Below are 12908 nucleotides of genomic sequence, written 5' to 3' on the forward strand. Positions count from 1 at the left end.
AAAAAAGCTGAACCGAGGCATAAAATTTATTTATGCTCTATAGTCCTGCCTGGGTGTTATGGTGGCTGGCGGCTGAGCCTGCCTTAGGAAATCTTAGATCTTCCCAAACCATCCAAATTTCATCTTGAAGGCTACATGCAGCTTGTTTGTGTTTATTTCACACAAAACATGGCTCTGTAGTGTGTTATCAACAGCCACGGCCTTTTAGCATGTACCTCTGTCTTAGATTGGTATGGTTCCGAGATCTGGGTGCCTGTCTTTGACTGTCCGGCCCTCATTAGCGCACCTTATTCCCAATTCAGACCAAAGCCACAATATGTACTTAGAATACTTCTTCATGAAGATTAATAACTGCCACCTGTGCTGTTGGAGTCGAGACTGTACACCTGCTGCAGTCAGACTGAAGGTTGTCGACTAACCTGCTTGAAAAACAAAGTTGAGACTGTGAAAACCAGCAGTATAAAAGCTTCTTTGGGGAAGTCCAGGTACTCCATTCAATTGTAAATTAGCAACAATCAAGCTTAGACTTAGAGCTCCTAGTGTGGGGGAGGTGACTTTGAGAATCACAAAAAGGCTGTAACTTTTCTGGGAGAGGAGGCTGTGTGCTCCAAATAAACTTTTCAGCTAAAAAGTATTTTTAGCTATAATCAAGGTCAGAGTCATACAGAGTCATAATATCACCTAACAATTTTTGAAAATCATTCAAAGTCCTTAAGTTGTCTCTGTGAATAACTATCTTCTGGGGGAAAACAGCTTGATTAGTAAGCCTAAAACCCAAATAATTATAATCCTGAGTTTGTATCTTTTCAGGAGTTATCTGTAATCCTTTATCAGCTAAAGCTTTTTGTAAATCTCCATAACACAAAAGCAAATCCTGGGGGTCTTTTCCAGGCAACCCAGGACAAATTCTTAACTGTCCAAAAACAGTCTTCTTAAAGGAACAGTATTTTTTCTTATGAATTTCATAAGCAATTGCAAACTTGAGAATTAATAGATAGGATCTGAGGGATGAACAATTTTAAGCAATTGTAAGCTCTGATATATATATATGTATATATATTGATAAATATACAAATTAAAGCTTGATTATTCAACATTTTAAAACACCATCTACAGCACACAATTTAATTATCTGTGCTGAAGCAGGAGAAAACTCAAAAGAATAAGCGTGTGATCCAATTCACATATACTTTTCTCCCATAGATGGGCTGTTTTTAAACACAGTAATTGGGATGCATGCATGCATAAAAACAATTTTTAACCTATCTTTGGGATAATGATTGTGAATTTTATTTAAAATGATGGTATGCAAATATTAGTATTAGCAGATCAAATATTAATATTCTGTAATAACCAAATTAATTGCTGATCGGAACAAGGAACAGACACTTGGTCAGGTTTTTAAGACACAATTTTTGTTATAGGTTTTCTAAAATATACGAATTTATCTTATAATTCTTTATTAGTACCACAGCAGTCTTAATAGGATGTTAAAACTGTGTTTTGAGGTGAATGCCACCTCGGCCTCGCCCACCTCCGGCCCTCCTCCCAGGCCATAGAGGCTGAAGCAGCCGAATCTGTTGTAGGCTAGGAAGGCCGAGCAAGGGCAGTAGAGCACCCCAAGTCCTAGCTGGAAAAATACGGCCACCCCCGGCAAGGACAGGCGGATGCTCATGGGGGCAATGGTGTGCGCGACCAGCACTTCAGGCCCTCCCCTGAGTTCGCTACAAAGGCGCCCGCTTTCTGGCAGCCTCCCGTGCCACCACTGCTCAGGGAAAACTGCGTACCCCATGGCCCCTCCCTGCAGCAGCCAGCAGCTGGCCAGCTCCACATAGGACAACCGGTCGGTCAGGAGGAGAAGAAAAGTGACTTTACAATGATGTTTTCTCTTGCCAAAGAATTGCTGTGGACACAGCTAATATTTAATTACCATTGATTATGTTTGATAACAATTACAAAAGCTTTATTTTCTGCAAAGCCTTTTGTTCTTTGCCAGTTAATTTGTGTCTTAATAGCACCTGACAAGGGCTTAAGTTCTCCTGTGGTGAGTTTAAGGTGAGGTCTTAGCCAGTTAGCATCTCCTGGAACCTTTTGAAAATAAAATTTTGAAGCAAATCAATTTTTCGTTCTTAGATTTTCTGTACCACAATTTTATAGTATAACTAAAACCCTAAGTATTAAAAAGATATTGCCTCTGAATCTTTTCTGGAGCAACAGCTATTCCCCAGAACTTAAAAGCTCCTTGTGTGAGAGCAAGGATTTAAAGTGAACTTCCTTGAGAGACATTAATTAATAAAATACTTTTCACTTAGGAAACAATATACACTAAAAGATTCAAACTCTTAGCTTCTTGTATTGAAGCAAAGACAATAAGAATTTCTCTTACATGAGGTAAAGCTATATTAGCCGTACCTAGAGGCAAAATTTTCCAGTGATTCCAAGCTCACTACAAGCAAACTCTTTACAATTTTCCGGATGCAAAGGAAAAAACAAACTCTTAAACCTATAATGACTTTACATGTCTGGTGCACCGGTCCGTTCACGTGTCAATCCATGTGTGTTTGTGTCTAGTTGTCTGAATGACTGAATGTTCTGTGTTTCGTGTTGGAAAATAAAGATGGCTAAAACTTTATCTGATGGCTCAGCAAAGCCGAGAGTGGCCACATGCATTAGCCAAGGATCAGGCACAGCAAGTCAAATCGCAATGTCCTGATAAATCCTACAGACTGATTGACCTTTTATAAACTTTGAATTTAAACTTATTTAGAACATCTGGATAGATCTACAACAGAGTTCTTTTAGCTAAAAGGAATTTTCCCTGAAGGCAAGGAGAGGCAAGTTTCAAGAGCTTTCTTAGGCACCGTTTGCAAGACAAAGGAAAGTCACACAAGCCCTGCAGAGGCTGCTCTGAGCCTCTTGCGGGGAGGACAGGTTTTAGAATTTTTAAGTTTCTTTTGCAATATTAGACTATAGCTACAACTTTGGGAAAGCAAAACCCAATTTCAAAACAATTTATCACCTTAGAATAAATGTTAGAGGCATTACTATCATGTTATGAAGTTTGGCTGACAATTTATACCTATGAATGCATGATAGTGCAAATTTTAATGCTTCATTAAAGAGACATTGCTTTAAATCTTATCTTTAATTCTACTCTCTAGGATAAGAATCACATTAAATATTATCTCAACTAGAAGTATCCTTAGAGACCCATCCTCTTGGCCTGCCTTATGCCACGTGTTGGAAAGACTCCAACCCTGAGTTACCAGGTTAAAGCTAACTTTCTAGTAACCAGTGTTACACCCATTTGATCAGACCCAATAACTTATAAGCTAATACTCTACAATGAAGACACACAGAGCATGTTACACCTCTAAGACCAGTAAAAAACCAAATGAAGCAGCTACATGAGTCTTATAAATTTAGACCAATCAAAGAATTTCAATTTTTCTAGCTATAATTATAAGATAAAAAAAAAGCACCTTGTCATTTGCCCAACACATTAATCACAATTGCAGAGAACCCTCCAGGAAAAAAAAAAACATCTATCAGCTTTTTTGCCCCAAAACTAAGAGGCTGCAGACTCCCTTTCTTTGAGAGCAGCTTTTCCAGCAGTGGCTCCCCTGCTGTGCCTGATCCTTGGCTAATGCATGTGGCCACTCTCAGCTTTGCTGAGCCATCAGATAAAGTTTTAGTCATCTTTATTTTCCAACACAAAACACAGAACATTCAGTCATTCAGACAACTAGACACACATGGATTGACACGTGAACGGACCGGTACACCAGACATTAGACTAGACATTAGACAACACAAAGCGGGCAGAGAACTTCTGCTGTAGGGGCCAGAGAGAAAAAGGCAGGGCGTCCCCTGAATTTTTCTCTGCTCTGGGAGAGTTTCAAAATCCATTTTCCTCTATATTATTTTATTATTACAAACCCTATTCCTGCCGCCTGATGCAGCTACTGACTGCGGACATCTGCCTGATTATTTAATTTAAACCCTTTTTTCTCTAGCCTAAAGCAGTTTTTGAAAACTGCGGACAATCGCCTGATCAGTTCCTAGTTCCGAATAATTCGCTGCTAACTTAAGTGGAAACCAGCATTGGGTTAGCACTGATTCCAAACTTAGCCCATATCCTCCCACACCTCTAGCAACACTTTAAAAAATGAAGTTTTAAGCTAGCGCTAGCATGTGTACCTGTTGCTTCAGTGCCTGGTACGATCCTTTTCTTTTTCTTCCTGTGGAGCTCCATACCAAGCAGCGTTCCTCCAGCGTTTTTCTGCCATTCCTCAGGTCCCTGTTCAGACTGTTGGAAACTGACCCACGGCTCACATGGACTGGGCTTCACCTGGGAGGCAAGCCAGGGATGAAAAGAGAGGGGAGCTAGGCAGTTGAGAGAAAAAATGGAGCTAAGTCAAGGTTCCTGATCAAAGCTCAAATGTTTAATAGCAAAAGTGCTTATAAAGGGCAGGGAGGGAGGCCCATTCCTGCCAATCCATTCTTGGAGCATGGAACCACTTGTAGGATAGGGTGTAGTCTCTGGAGTAGCTCATGGGCCTCTCAGCTGGTAGCTGTGTCTTGAAGGAGAACAGCTGCAGTGGCTGAACAATAGAGTGATCTAGGGAGGAAGGCTTCACCCTAGGTAATCTCCTTAGTGGCAGCAAGGTCAAGGGCTTGGATCAGCCTGCTTCAGGCTTGGAGGGGCGTGGGGAGGGAGTTACAACATAGTTTCCAACACTTAAAAAATTTGGAGAGAGAGACTGGAGAGATGGCTCAGTGGTTAAGAGCACTGACTACTATTAAGGAGGTCCTGAGTTCAATTCCCAGGTGATTCACAACCATCTGTAATGGAATCAGATGCTCTCTTCTGGTGTGTCTGAAGACAGTGACAATATACTCATACGTAAAATAAATAAAATCTTTAAGAAATGTATCTTTAAAAAATTGTAGAGACAGCTGACTGCCTAGACATTCCCCAATATTCCTATAACATTGAAGAATCTTTCTTCAGCCTTCTGGCCCCGAACCATCTGACATACCTTGAGTGAAGCAGGAATTATGAAGGACTGTCTTGGCAGAGCTTAGCAATTGACTATCCGGCATCCAGGTGTCCTTTTTTGGAGAGTAATTGTCTGCAGAATGAAAGTAGGATGTTTCTAACCCAGTGGCTAGCTTGCTACAATTGAAACAATTCCAGTTGTGGGTAATGATGCTCAATATCTTCTTTGAAATGGAATGGGGTTACTGTCAGGAGAAGACATGTCTCCTAGTCAAAAGATCTATTGATAATGAGATGATTTCAGATGCCATATTCTGTGGATCTCCAATGCTTTTGAAGACTGTCCATCTATATATAGTATATCTGAACTTTTAAACCTTCACTACTTTTAGCTATATGCTGTTTGAATAACATTGAAAATACTTTGTAGAATTTATTAAATAAATCCTGGCAGCAGATTCCTGCTGCCCACCTCAATGCTTTACATTCCTGAATTAAAGACACATGCACAGCCTTTATAATTTTATATACCTTAAGCAGGACAGTAGCTGGGCCATTGCCTAACTTTCATGTGGTTAATCCACCTCCTGCTGATAATCCCGGGTTATCACTTACTAAATTCTATATTCTCCCTTGACTGCTGTGGCCCCAGAGTGCTGCCCAACTGGGCTGAGCTCTGGACTGTACTCTCCCTGCTCCTTCACCTTTTCAGCATGGTATCTCTCCTCTCCTCTACACTCTCCCAACACCATGGAGTCCTTCTCTGTGTTGGTCCCAAACCCAGGAAAATCCTAGGGTCCCACTTCTATCTGCCCTGCCCAGCCATTGGCTGCCAGCATTTTTATTTACCAACCAGAACCAACTAGGGGCATGGTCCCTCAGTGTCTGACATATGGACTCTTTGCAAACATTGTTGGGGACTCAAATTAACAGAATACAAGCAGCATTAGGCCAAACCTACTACAACACTTTATTGTAATTAAATAAGAATCTATGGGCTGCCTGGGAGCCACGTGATCTAAATGGATGATGGCGGGCACCACTGAAGACGTGCGGGGGCTCTTCAGAGCTGCACTGGAGGCTTGGCCTGCTTTACAGATCCCTATGGAGAATGGCTTCGGGGGCGTGCACAGCCAGGAAAAGGCCGAGTGGCTAGTGGGTGCAGTGGAGGATTACTTCATCGCCAAGGCTGACTTGGAGCTGGAAGAGATAGAAGATTTTCTTGGGGAGCTGATGACCACTGAGTTTGATACAGTTGTGGAAGATGGGAGTCTGCCCCAGGTGAGCCAGCAGCTACAGACCATGTTCCACCACTTCCAGAAGGGTGATGGGGCTGCTCTTCAGGAGATGACCTCTCAGATCAACCAAAAAAAGTACAAAGTCACAGCTACCCCACTTACAACAGCCAAAGAAACTGATGTGGCTGAAGATGATGTGGACAGCGTGGAAGAAATGGAGGTGACAGCTACTAATGATGGGGCCACAACTGAAGAGGTCTGCCCACAGCCTCAACCCTCTGATCCAGACACCCAGACTATTAAGGAAGAGGATATAGTTGAAGACGGTTGGACCATTGTCCGGAGAAAGAAATGAGCAGGGCAGTACATGTTTTGGGCCCTCGTTTGTTAAATATGAGTCTTATAGGAGCTGTTTGGGGAGCGGGGGGCTATACACCTCTGTTCTGGAAACCATAACCCTTCTTTGTTCCCCTGTCCTTCCCTTCAGGAGAAGGAAAGCCCTAGTTGTGGGGTTGATGGGACCTATTCCAGCCCCTTGAATCTTAGGGTACCATATGAGAGCTAAGAGCAGGTTTCCCAGCATAGTACCTCCTAGGTGCAGTGAATATGAAGATGGCTGATAAGTTTGGATGTGGTTGTAGACCCGACTTGTGGAAAACTGGCAGGTACATTTGTGGAAAGGACCAGAATTCCACAGTGGTAGGCTGGCTGGATTGCCAATCCAGCCCAGAATTTGCATCCTCCTGGGAATGCTCCCTGTTTGAATACCCTTGAGAGTTTGAAGGACTTGACTAAAATTGGTGAACTTGAGAAAGTTGGGCTGTTTTAAGTCCAGGGATGAGGCTTAAGACCTTAATAACATATAACATTTTCTTGTTTAATCCATGATTTAACCTTGGAATCAGCTTTCTGCAAGCTGAGCTTCAAAATTTGGCAAGAGAGTAGTTTCTGTACCCTCCCATCTCCCTTAGTAGCCTGGGACTTTGGACAAATGGAAGGACCATAGCAGTGCTCTGAAAGTTACTATATGCCTGAAATAAACTGTATTTTTCTTTAAAAAAAAAAAAAAAAGAATCTAATATTACCATGAGTTTACTATCTGATCTTTAACTTGTATTACTTAATAGTCCTAAACAGTTTGTTAGCAGCTATTTAAAGGACTGGGAGCTGAAGGGGTTTGCAACCCCATAAGAAGAATAACAGTATAAACCAACCAGACCCCCCAGATCTCCCAGGGACTAAGCCACCAACCAAGGAAGGAATACATTTGGCTCCAGCTGCATATGTAGCAGAGGATGGCCTTGTCAGGCATCAGTGGGAGGAGAGGTCCTTGGTCCTATGAAGGCTTGATAGATGCCCCAGTGTAGGAGAATTGAGGGCAGGGAGGCGGGAGTAGGTGGATGGGTGAGTGGAGGAACACCCCCATAGAAATAGGGGGAGGGGGTATGGGCTAGAGGGTTTCCGGAAGGAGGAGAAACCAGGAAAGGGGCTAACACTTGAAATGTAAATAAAGAAAATATCAATAAAAATAAATAAATATAAAAGTTAAATAACTGCACAAGTACATGTTATTCATTTATGAATACAAATTCTTCACAATTCAATTTCGAGGGGGGGGCAGAACTGGGTCTAAGCCATGTATTCTATCAATGTAAGATAATGGCTATAAAATGTTTTGTTCAAGAGTAAAACTAATAATTCATCACTGTTTTCTAGTTTCTATAGTATTACTCTATCCTTTTTCTTTTTAACCCCCTTCCCTTTACCTAGGAAAGAAAGCATAGAGGAGAAGAAGAAAGGAAAGACAGAAATCCCCAAGTCTAAGCTCTCTATTTAGTTTCCTCCCTGTCCAACATTATGACCATTTCCAAATTATCCCTTAAAATGACAACCTATCGATAATTTTTTAAATAACCATAAACACCCTAACCCACGGAATAGAGATGGCAACTCTCCATAGCTTCTTCCTGCTGAATTGGGGTACTACATTTTTAAGAAGTAGGGAGGGTAGGGAAATTAGAAAAATTGGTTAGATTTAAGAAAGCTAGTTTTAGCATTTTTTATTCAGTCTCTGTATGGCTATAACATTCAGGGCTTAACTGAGATCCTGACTAGATATGTCTGAAAGGCTGGTCATTAGGAATTAGTAACCATTCTTGAACCTGTTTTGGTAGCCAGTCTCTGGAAACAGCATCAGGTGAGGCAGGGAGCTGGAAGAGCATGTCATCTCAGCATCCCTGAGGGTGAATCTTGTCAGAGCTGCACCTTGGTGTTTCATTCTGTAATATATGAATCTTACAACCAAATTTTTAGTTCTATAAAGATTTTTGTATGGAATGTACAAGGTGCACAAATCAGCTTAAGATGAATTTTTGCTCCTTGTTTGAACAGGTGAAACACAACTGGATTTTTTTATGTTAGTTTAATCAATAACCAATTGTAATAAATCTTCATGCCATGTGAAGAATGGCATGATGAATTTTAAGGATTTCATAACCAACAAGAGTCATTGGCAAATTTAGCTGAAGTTTCGACTAGAGACATTTTTATGTCTGATCCAATTTCAGGACTGCTCCCCTGTGGAGCAATTTATGTTACCTATCCTATTTAGTCTTCCTGAATTTTTCTTTCCTATCTGTAGCCAAGATCTTCAGGGGATCTTCCCCTATTCTATCTGAAACATATTACTTTGGAAGGGACCCAAAGCCTTTTCTCCTTTCCTGTTAACACAATACAGAACATCTCTCCCTGAGACTGATTGCTTCAGTTTCGTAGCCTCCCTCTTCTTAGGGCCTGCTCTACTCTGACCTCTCTCCCAGAGGATTAGTAATGTCATTAATACCACAAAACTTATAACCACCTTCATTTTGATAATTAAAACAACTCAAAGCAATTAATTTTAAACAATTATTATCTGTTGAAATAGGGTTTCTCTCTATCTCTGTACCTTTGTTTCCTACATTTGTGATCAAATGCCTGGCTTTCTTTTTTTTTCCGTGTATAAACAATTACTACTATTTCTCCTTTCTATCCTTAAGACAAAATTTTCCTTTATTCCTCCCTACTAAGGAGATTAGTATCTGTAGATATATAATTATATTTCTTTCCTCTTTATATAACTTAAACAATTACTACTATTTCTCCCTTCTATTCTTAAGACAATGTAATTTTCCTTTATTTCTCCCATCTATGAAGATTAATATCTTTTTATTGATATTTGTTGAGAAAGGGTTCCTTTCTATCTCCATGCCTGTTTTTCCCTACATTTGAAAACAAAGGCCTGAATTTCTTTATTTTTAAAAATACTTAAAATACTTAAAGCAATTATCACTTCTATTCTTAAAACAATGTCATTTTACTTTACTTCTCCCTTGTAAGGAGATTGGTATCTGTGGGTATATAATTATATCTCCTTTCTCTCTAAATGACTTGAATTAACAGCCTTTCCTATGTATTTAACTTCAATTAAATTCCCATCTATTTTCTGTATGAGCCTATTTTCAGTCTAATCTATGAATGAATGCCATGTTAAGCTATCCCAGAATTCCCAAGAACCCAATTGCTTGTGAAATCTTGACTTAATTTTCCATCAACACCTCCATTCACATCTTGTTCAATCCCTCTGTGGCCTGTCTTCTCCCAGCAGGAGCTGTTAGCATCCCTGACTTAAGCTCTCACAGCAGCCCAGAACCTGAGAGAGCATCCTATTGAATCACTAGCCTGCTGCCCATGTCTCTAGGTCAGCCTGGATGTGTCCTAGCTTTAAGCCACAAACCCCACAACCATGCATGCCAAACTAGCATGAACTTCTATCCTAGTTCTGAACCTGCATGGCTTGAGGAAGAACCACATGGCTTGGCTCAGCTTGTCTGAGAAACCCAATTCTCCCTGCCTCTTACTCTTAAAGGAAAGGCAAGTGTATTTCATTTAGGAATCTCCGAAATTGTGTTCTTACTAGACATGTTAGACACCATCTGTTGAATTAAATATTTAAAAAATAAATCCCAGCGACAGGTTTGCTACCCACCTCAATGGTTTAGGTTCCTGAATGAAACACACATACTCAGCCTTTATATTTTAATATGTCTTAAGCAACTCAGTAGGTGGGCCACTGCATAACCATATGGCTAATCCCCAGTTATTATTCTTTGTTCTATCTTGGCTGCTCTGGACCCAGAGGACTTCCCAACTGGGTCATGTTTTCCTGGCTCCTTCATATGGTAGCCATGCCTCGCTGTCCTGTACTCTTCTCAGTCATCATATATCTCCTTTCCTACACACTCTTTCAGCATGTCAGATCTCCTTCAATCTGTCTCAAGCCTGTTAATACTAAACCCCACCTATGTCCCTTCTCCCCAGCTACTGGCTACTAGTATCATTATTTACCAATCAGAATTAATTGAGAGCAGGGTTCCTTCAGTGTCTTATGTGTGGACTCTCTAATGCAAACAAACTTGAGGACCCAATTAACATGAGAATACAAGCAACATTAGGCCAAACCCACTACAATCTACCACTTAGCTACATCTCTAGCCCTCTACAGTTTATACATGTTTTACAGACAAGGAAACAAAAGCACATTAATAATTGGCAAGTCAAAATTAAAATCCAGAGATTTAGTCTCTGGAACCAATGTTCTTATTTACCATATAATAATGTTTCCTGGAGAAAATATTAATTTTATACACATTATTATAACGATGGAAAACTTAGTGGCATGCAGGTAGACATGTGCTGGAGAAGTAGCTGAGAGTTCTAAGTCCAGATGAGAAGGCAGCATGAAGAGAGAGTGAGCCACTAGGTCTGGCTTGAGCTTCTGAAACCTCAAAACCTATCCCTTTGTGGCATACTTCCTCCAACAAGGCCACATCCTCAATAATGCCATTCCTTATGAGTTTATGGGGATCATTGTCATTCAGACCACAACAGCATGCATGCTCACACATGTATGGAACTAAGAGGAAAACTTTTAGGACTTTTACAAAACCTTTAATCATATGCTTCTTGGGATATAGCTTACTTAGGTCATCAAGCCTGTGACAAGTACCTTTTACCTTCTGATCATCCCACTGACCCAAGCTACATATCATTAATTGAACTTTCACAAAATAAACCATTGAGAAATACCTGGGGTTGTTGAGCATAGGACTACATACACACCTGCAATGCTAGTAGTGAGGAAACAGAGGCAGAAAAGGGGAATCACAGCTACATAGGAAGTCCCAAGCCAGCCCAGGCTACTTCATCTGTCAGAGATGGAAACATCATTGGTATCTTACCTACCTTATGCCTTGTTTACCAGTCACTAATCTGACTATTGCCACTGTTACCTAACCACTGGTAGTATTCCAGCACCATGAATTGCATTTGCTTGTTTCTTGAATTCATACACGTGGGATCATACTCATGAATAATTTATCTCTTGATTTTTTTTATAATGTTTTAAAGATGTATTCATTTTATGTATATGAGTATACCATTGCTCTCTTCAAACACACCAGAAGAGGGCATCAGATCCCATTGTGTTTGCTGGGAATTGAACTCAGGATCTCTGGAAGAGCAGTCTGTGCTCTTAACTGCTGAGCCATCTCTCCACCCCTCTCTTGATTCTTTTACTCAACATTGTGATGCAAAATCCATGGAGGATGTTGCTTAACTGCAGTGGTTTTATCCATTGTTGCTGTATTATGTCTTTGTATCAATAGACCATGATAAATATATTTAGTCCACAGTAATGTGGGTTGGTTGTATGTTTGAGAAAATTTTTGGATATATGAAGAATAAGACTTACAGAGTTAGACTAGTGTGGGTAAATATAAAGTATTTCTTTGGTTTTATATCTAATGCACATTGGAAACTTTTTTTAGACAAGGTTCCACCATATAGCTGATTGGGCTGGAACTTGTTATATATATCATGCTGGCCTCAGAAGTTATCTACTGCACCACCATGTCTGGCCTGAAAAAGCCTATTGGAATTTGAAACAGTACAATTTGCAGTACTATCAGTGAACCAAAATATATGTAAACCCTAATTAGACCACAAAGTATTGCCAAATTATAGGAGACCTAAATAAATGATGGAATATGTCACATTTGTGATTTAGAAAGCTAATTATTGTTAAGATGTTGCTTTACACTAATTGCTATATATGTTTAATGTAATCTCAAGAAGCCATGGCAGATATTTTGTAGAATGTAGCAAACTGATTAAAACTCATGGAAATAAAAAGACATAAATGATAATGCTCTAAAATAGAAGCAAGGTTTGTAGACTCACTTCATTCAGAACCTACTGGAGCAGTAGTAATTAAGACAGTGGTTGCCTCTTATTCTTGCTTCCCTCTTGCTTCTCTCTTGCCCTCTTGGACTCTCCCCTTCCCCCCTCTCTCCATGTCATGGCGGGCCTCTACTTCTGTACTCTCTCCCTCTCTCTTCCTTTCTCTGCCTCTGCTACCCTCTTAACTCCCCTCCACATGCCCTGAATGAACTCTACTCTATACTTTCAAAAGACAGTGGTTGCATGGAGAAACATGTAGATCCATGTGCAACTTAACATGACCCATGGATAAGCCGGGCGTGGTGGCACACACCTTTAATCCCAGCACTTGGGAGGCAGAGGCAGGCGGATTTCTGAGTTTGAGGCCAGCCTGGTCTACAAAGTGAGTT

At 40.5% G+C, this 12908-nt stretch overlaps 1 protein-coding gene and 1 pseudogene across 1 annotated transcript in view; both read left to right on the plus strand.

Moving 5' to 3' along the window:
• The window catches only part of Atf7ip2 (activating transcription factor 7 interacting protein 2), a 54074-nt gene that overhangs the window by 32152 nt on the left and 9014 nt on the right, over positions 1 to 12908 (plus strand). The gene's annotated exons all lie outside the window — the stretch shown is intronic.
• LOC110311900 lies at positions 6029 to 6616 on the plus strand (annotated as a pseudogene).

Source organism: Mus caroli, chromosome 16 (genome assembly GCF_900094665.2).
Source record: "Mus caroli chromosome 16, CAROLI_EIJ_v1.1, whole genome shotgun sequence".
Classification (NCBI taxonomy): Eukaryota; Metazoa; Chordata; class Mammalia; order Rodentia; family Muridae; genus Mus; species Mus caroli.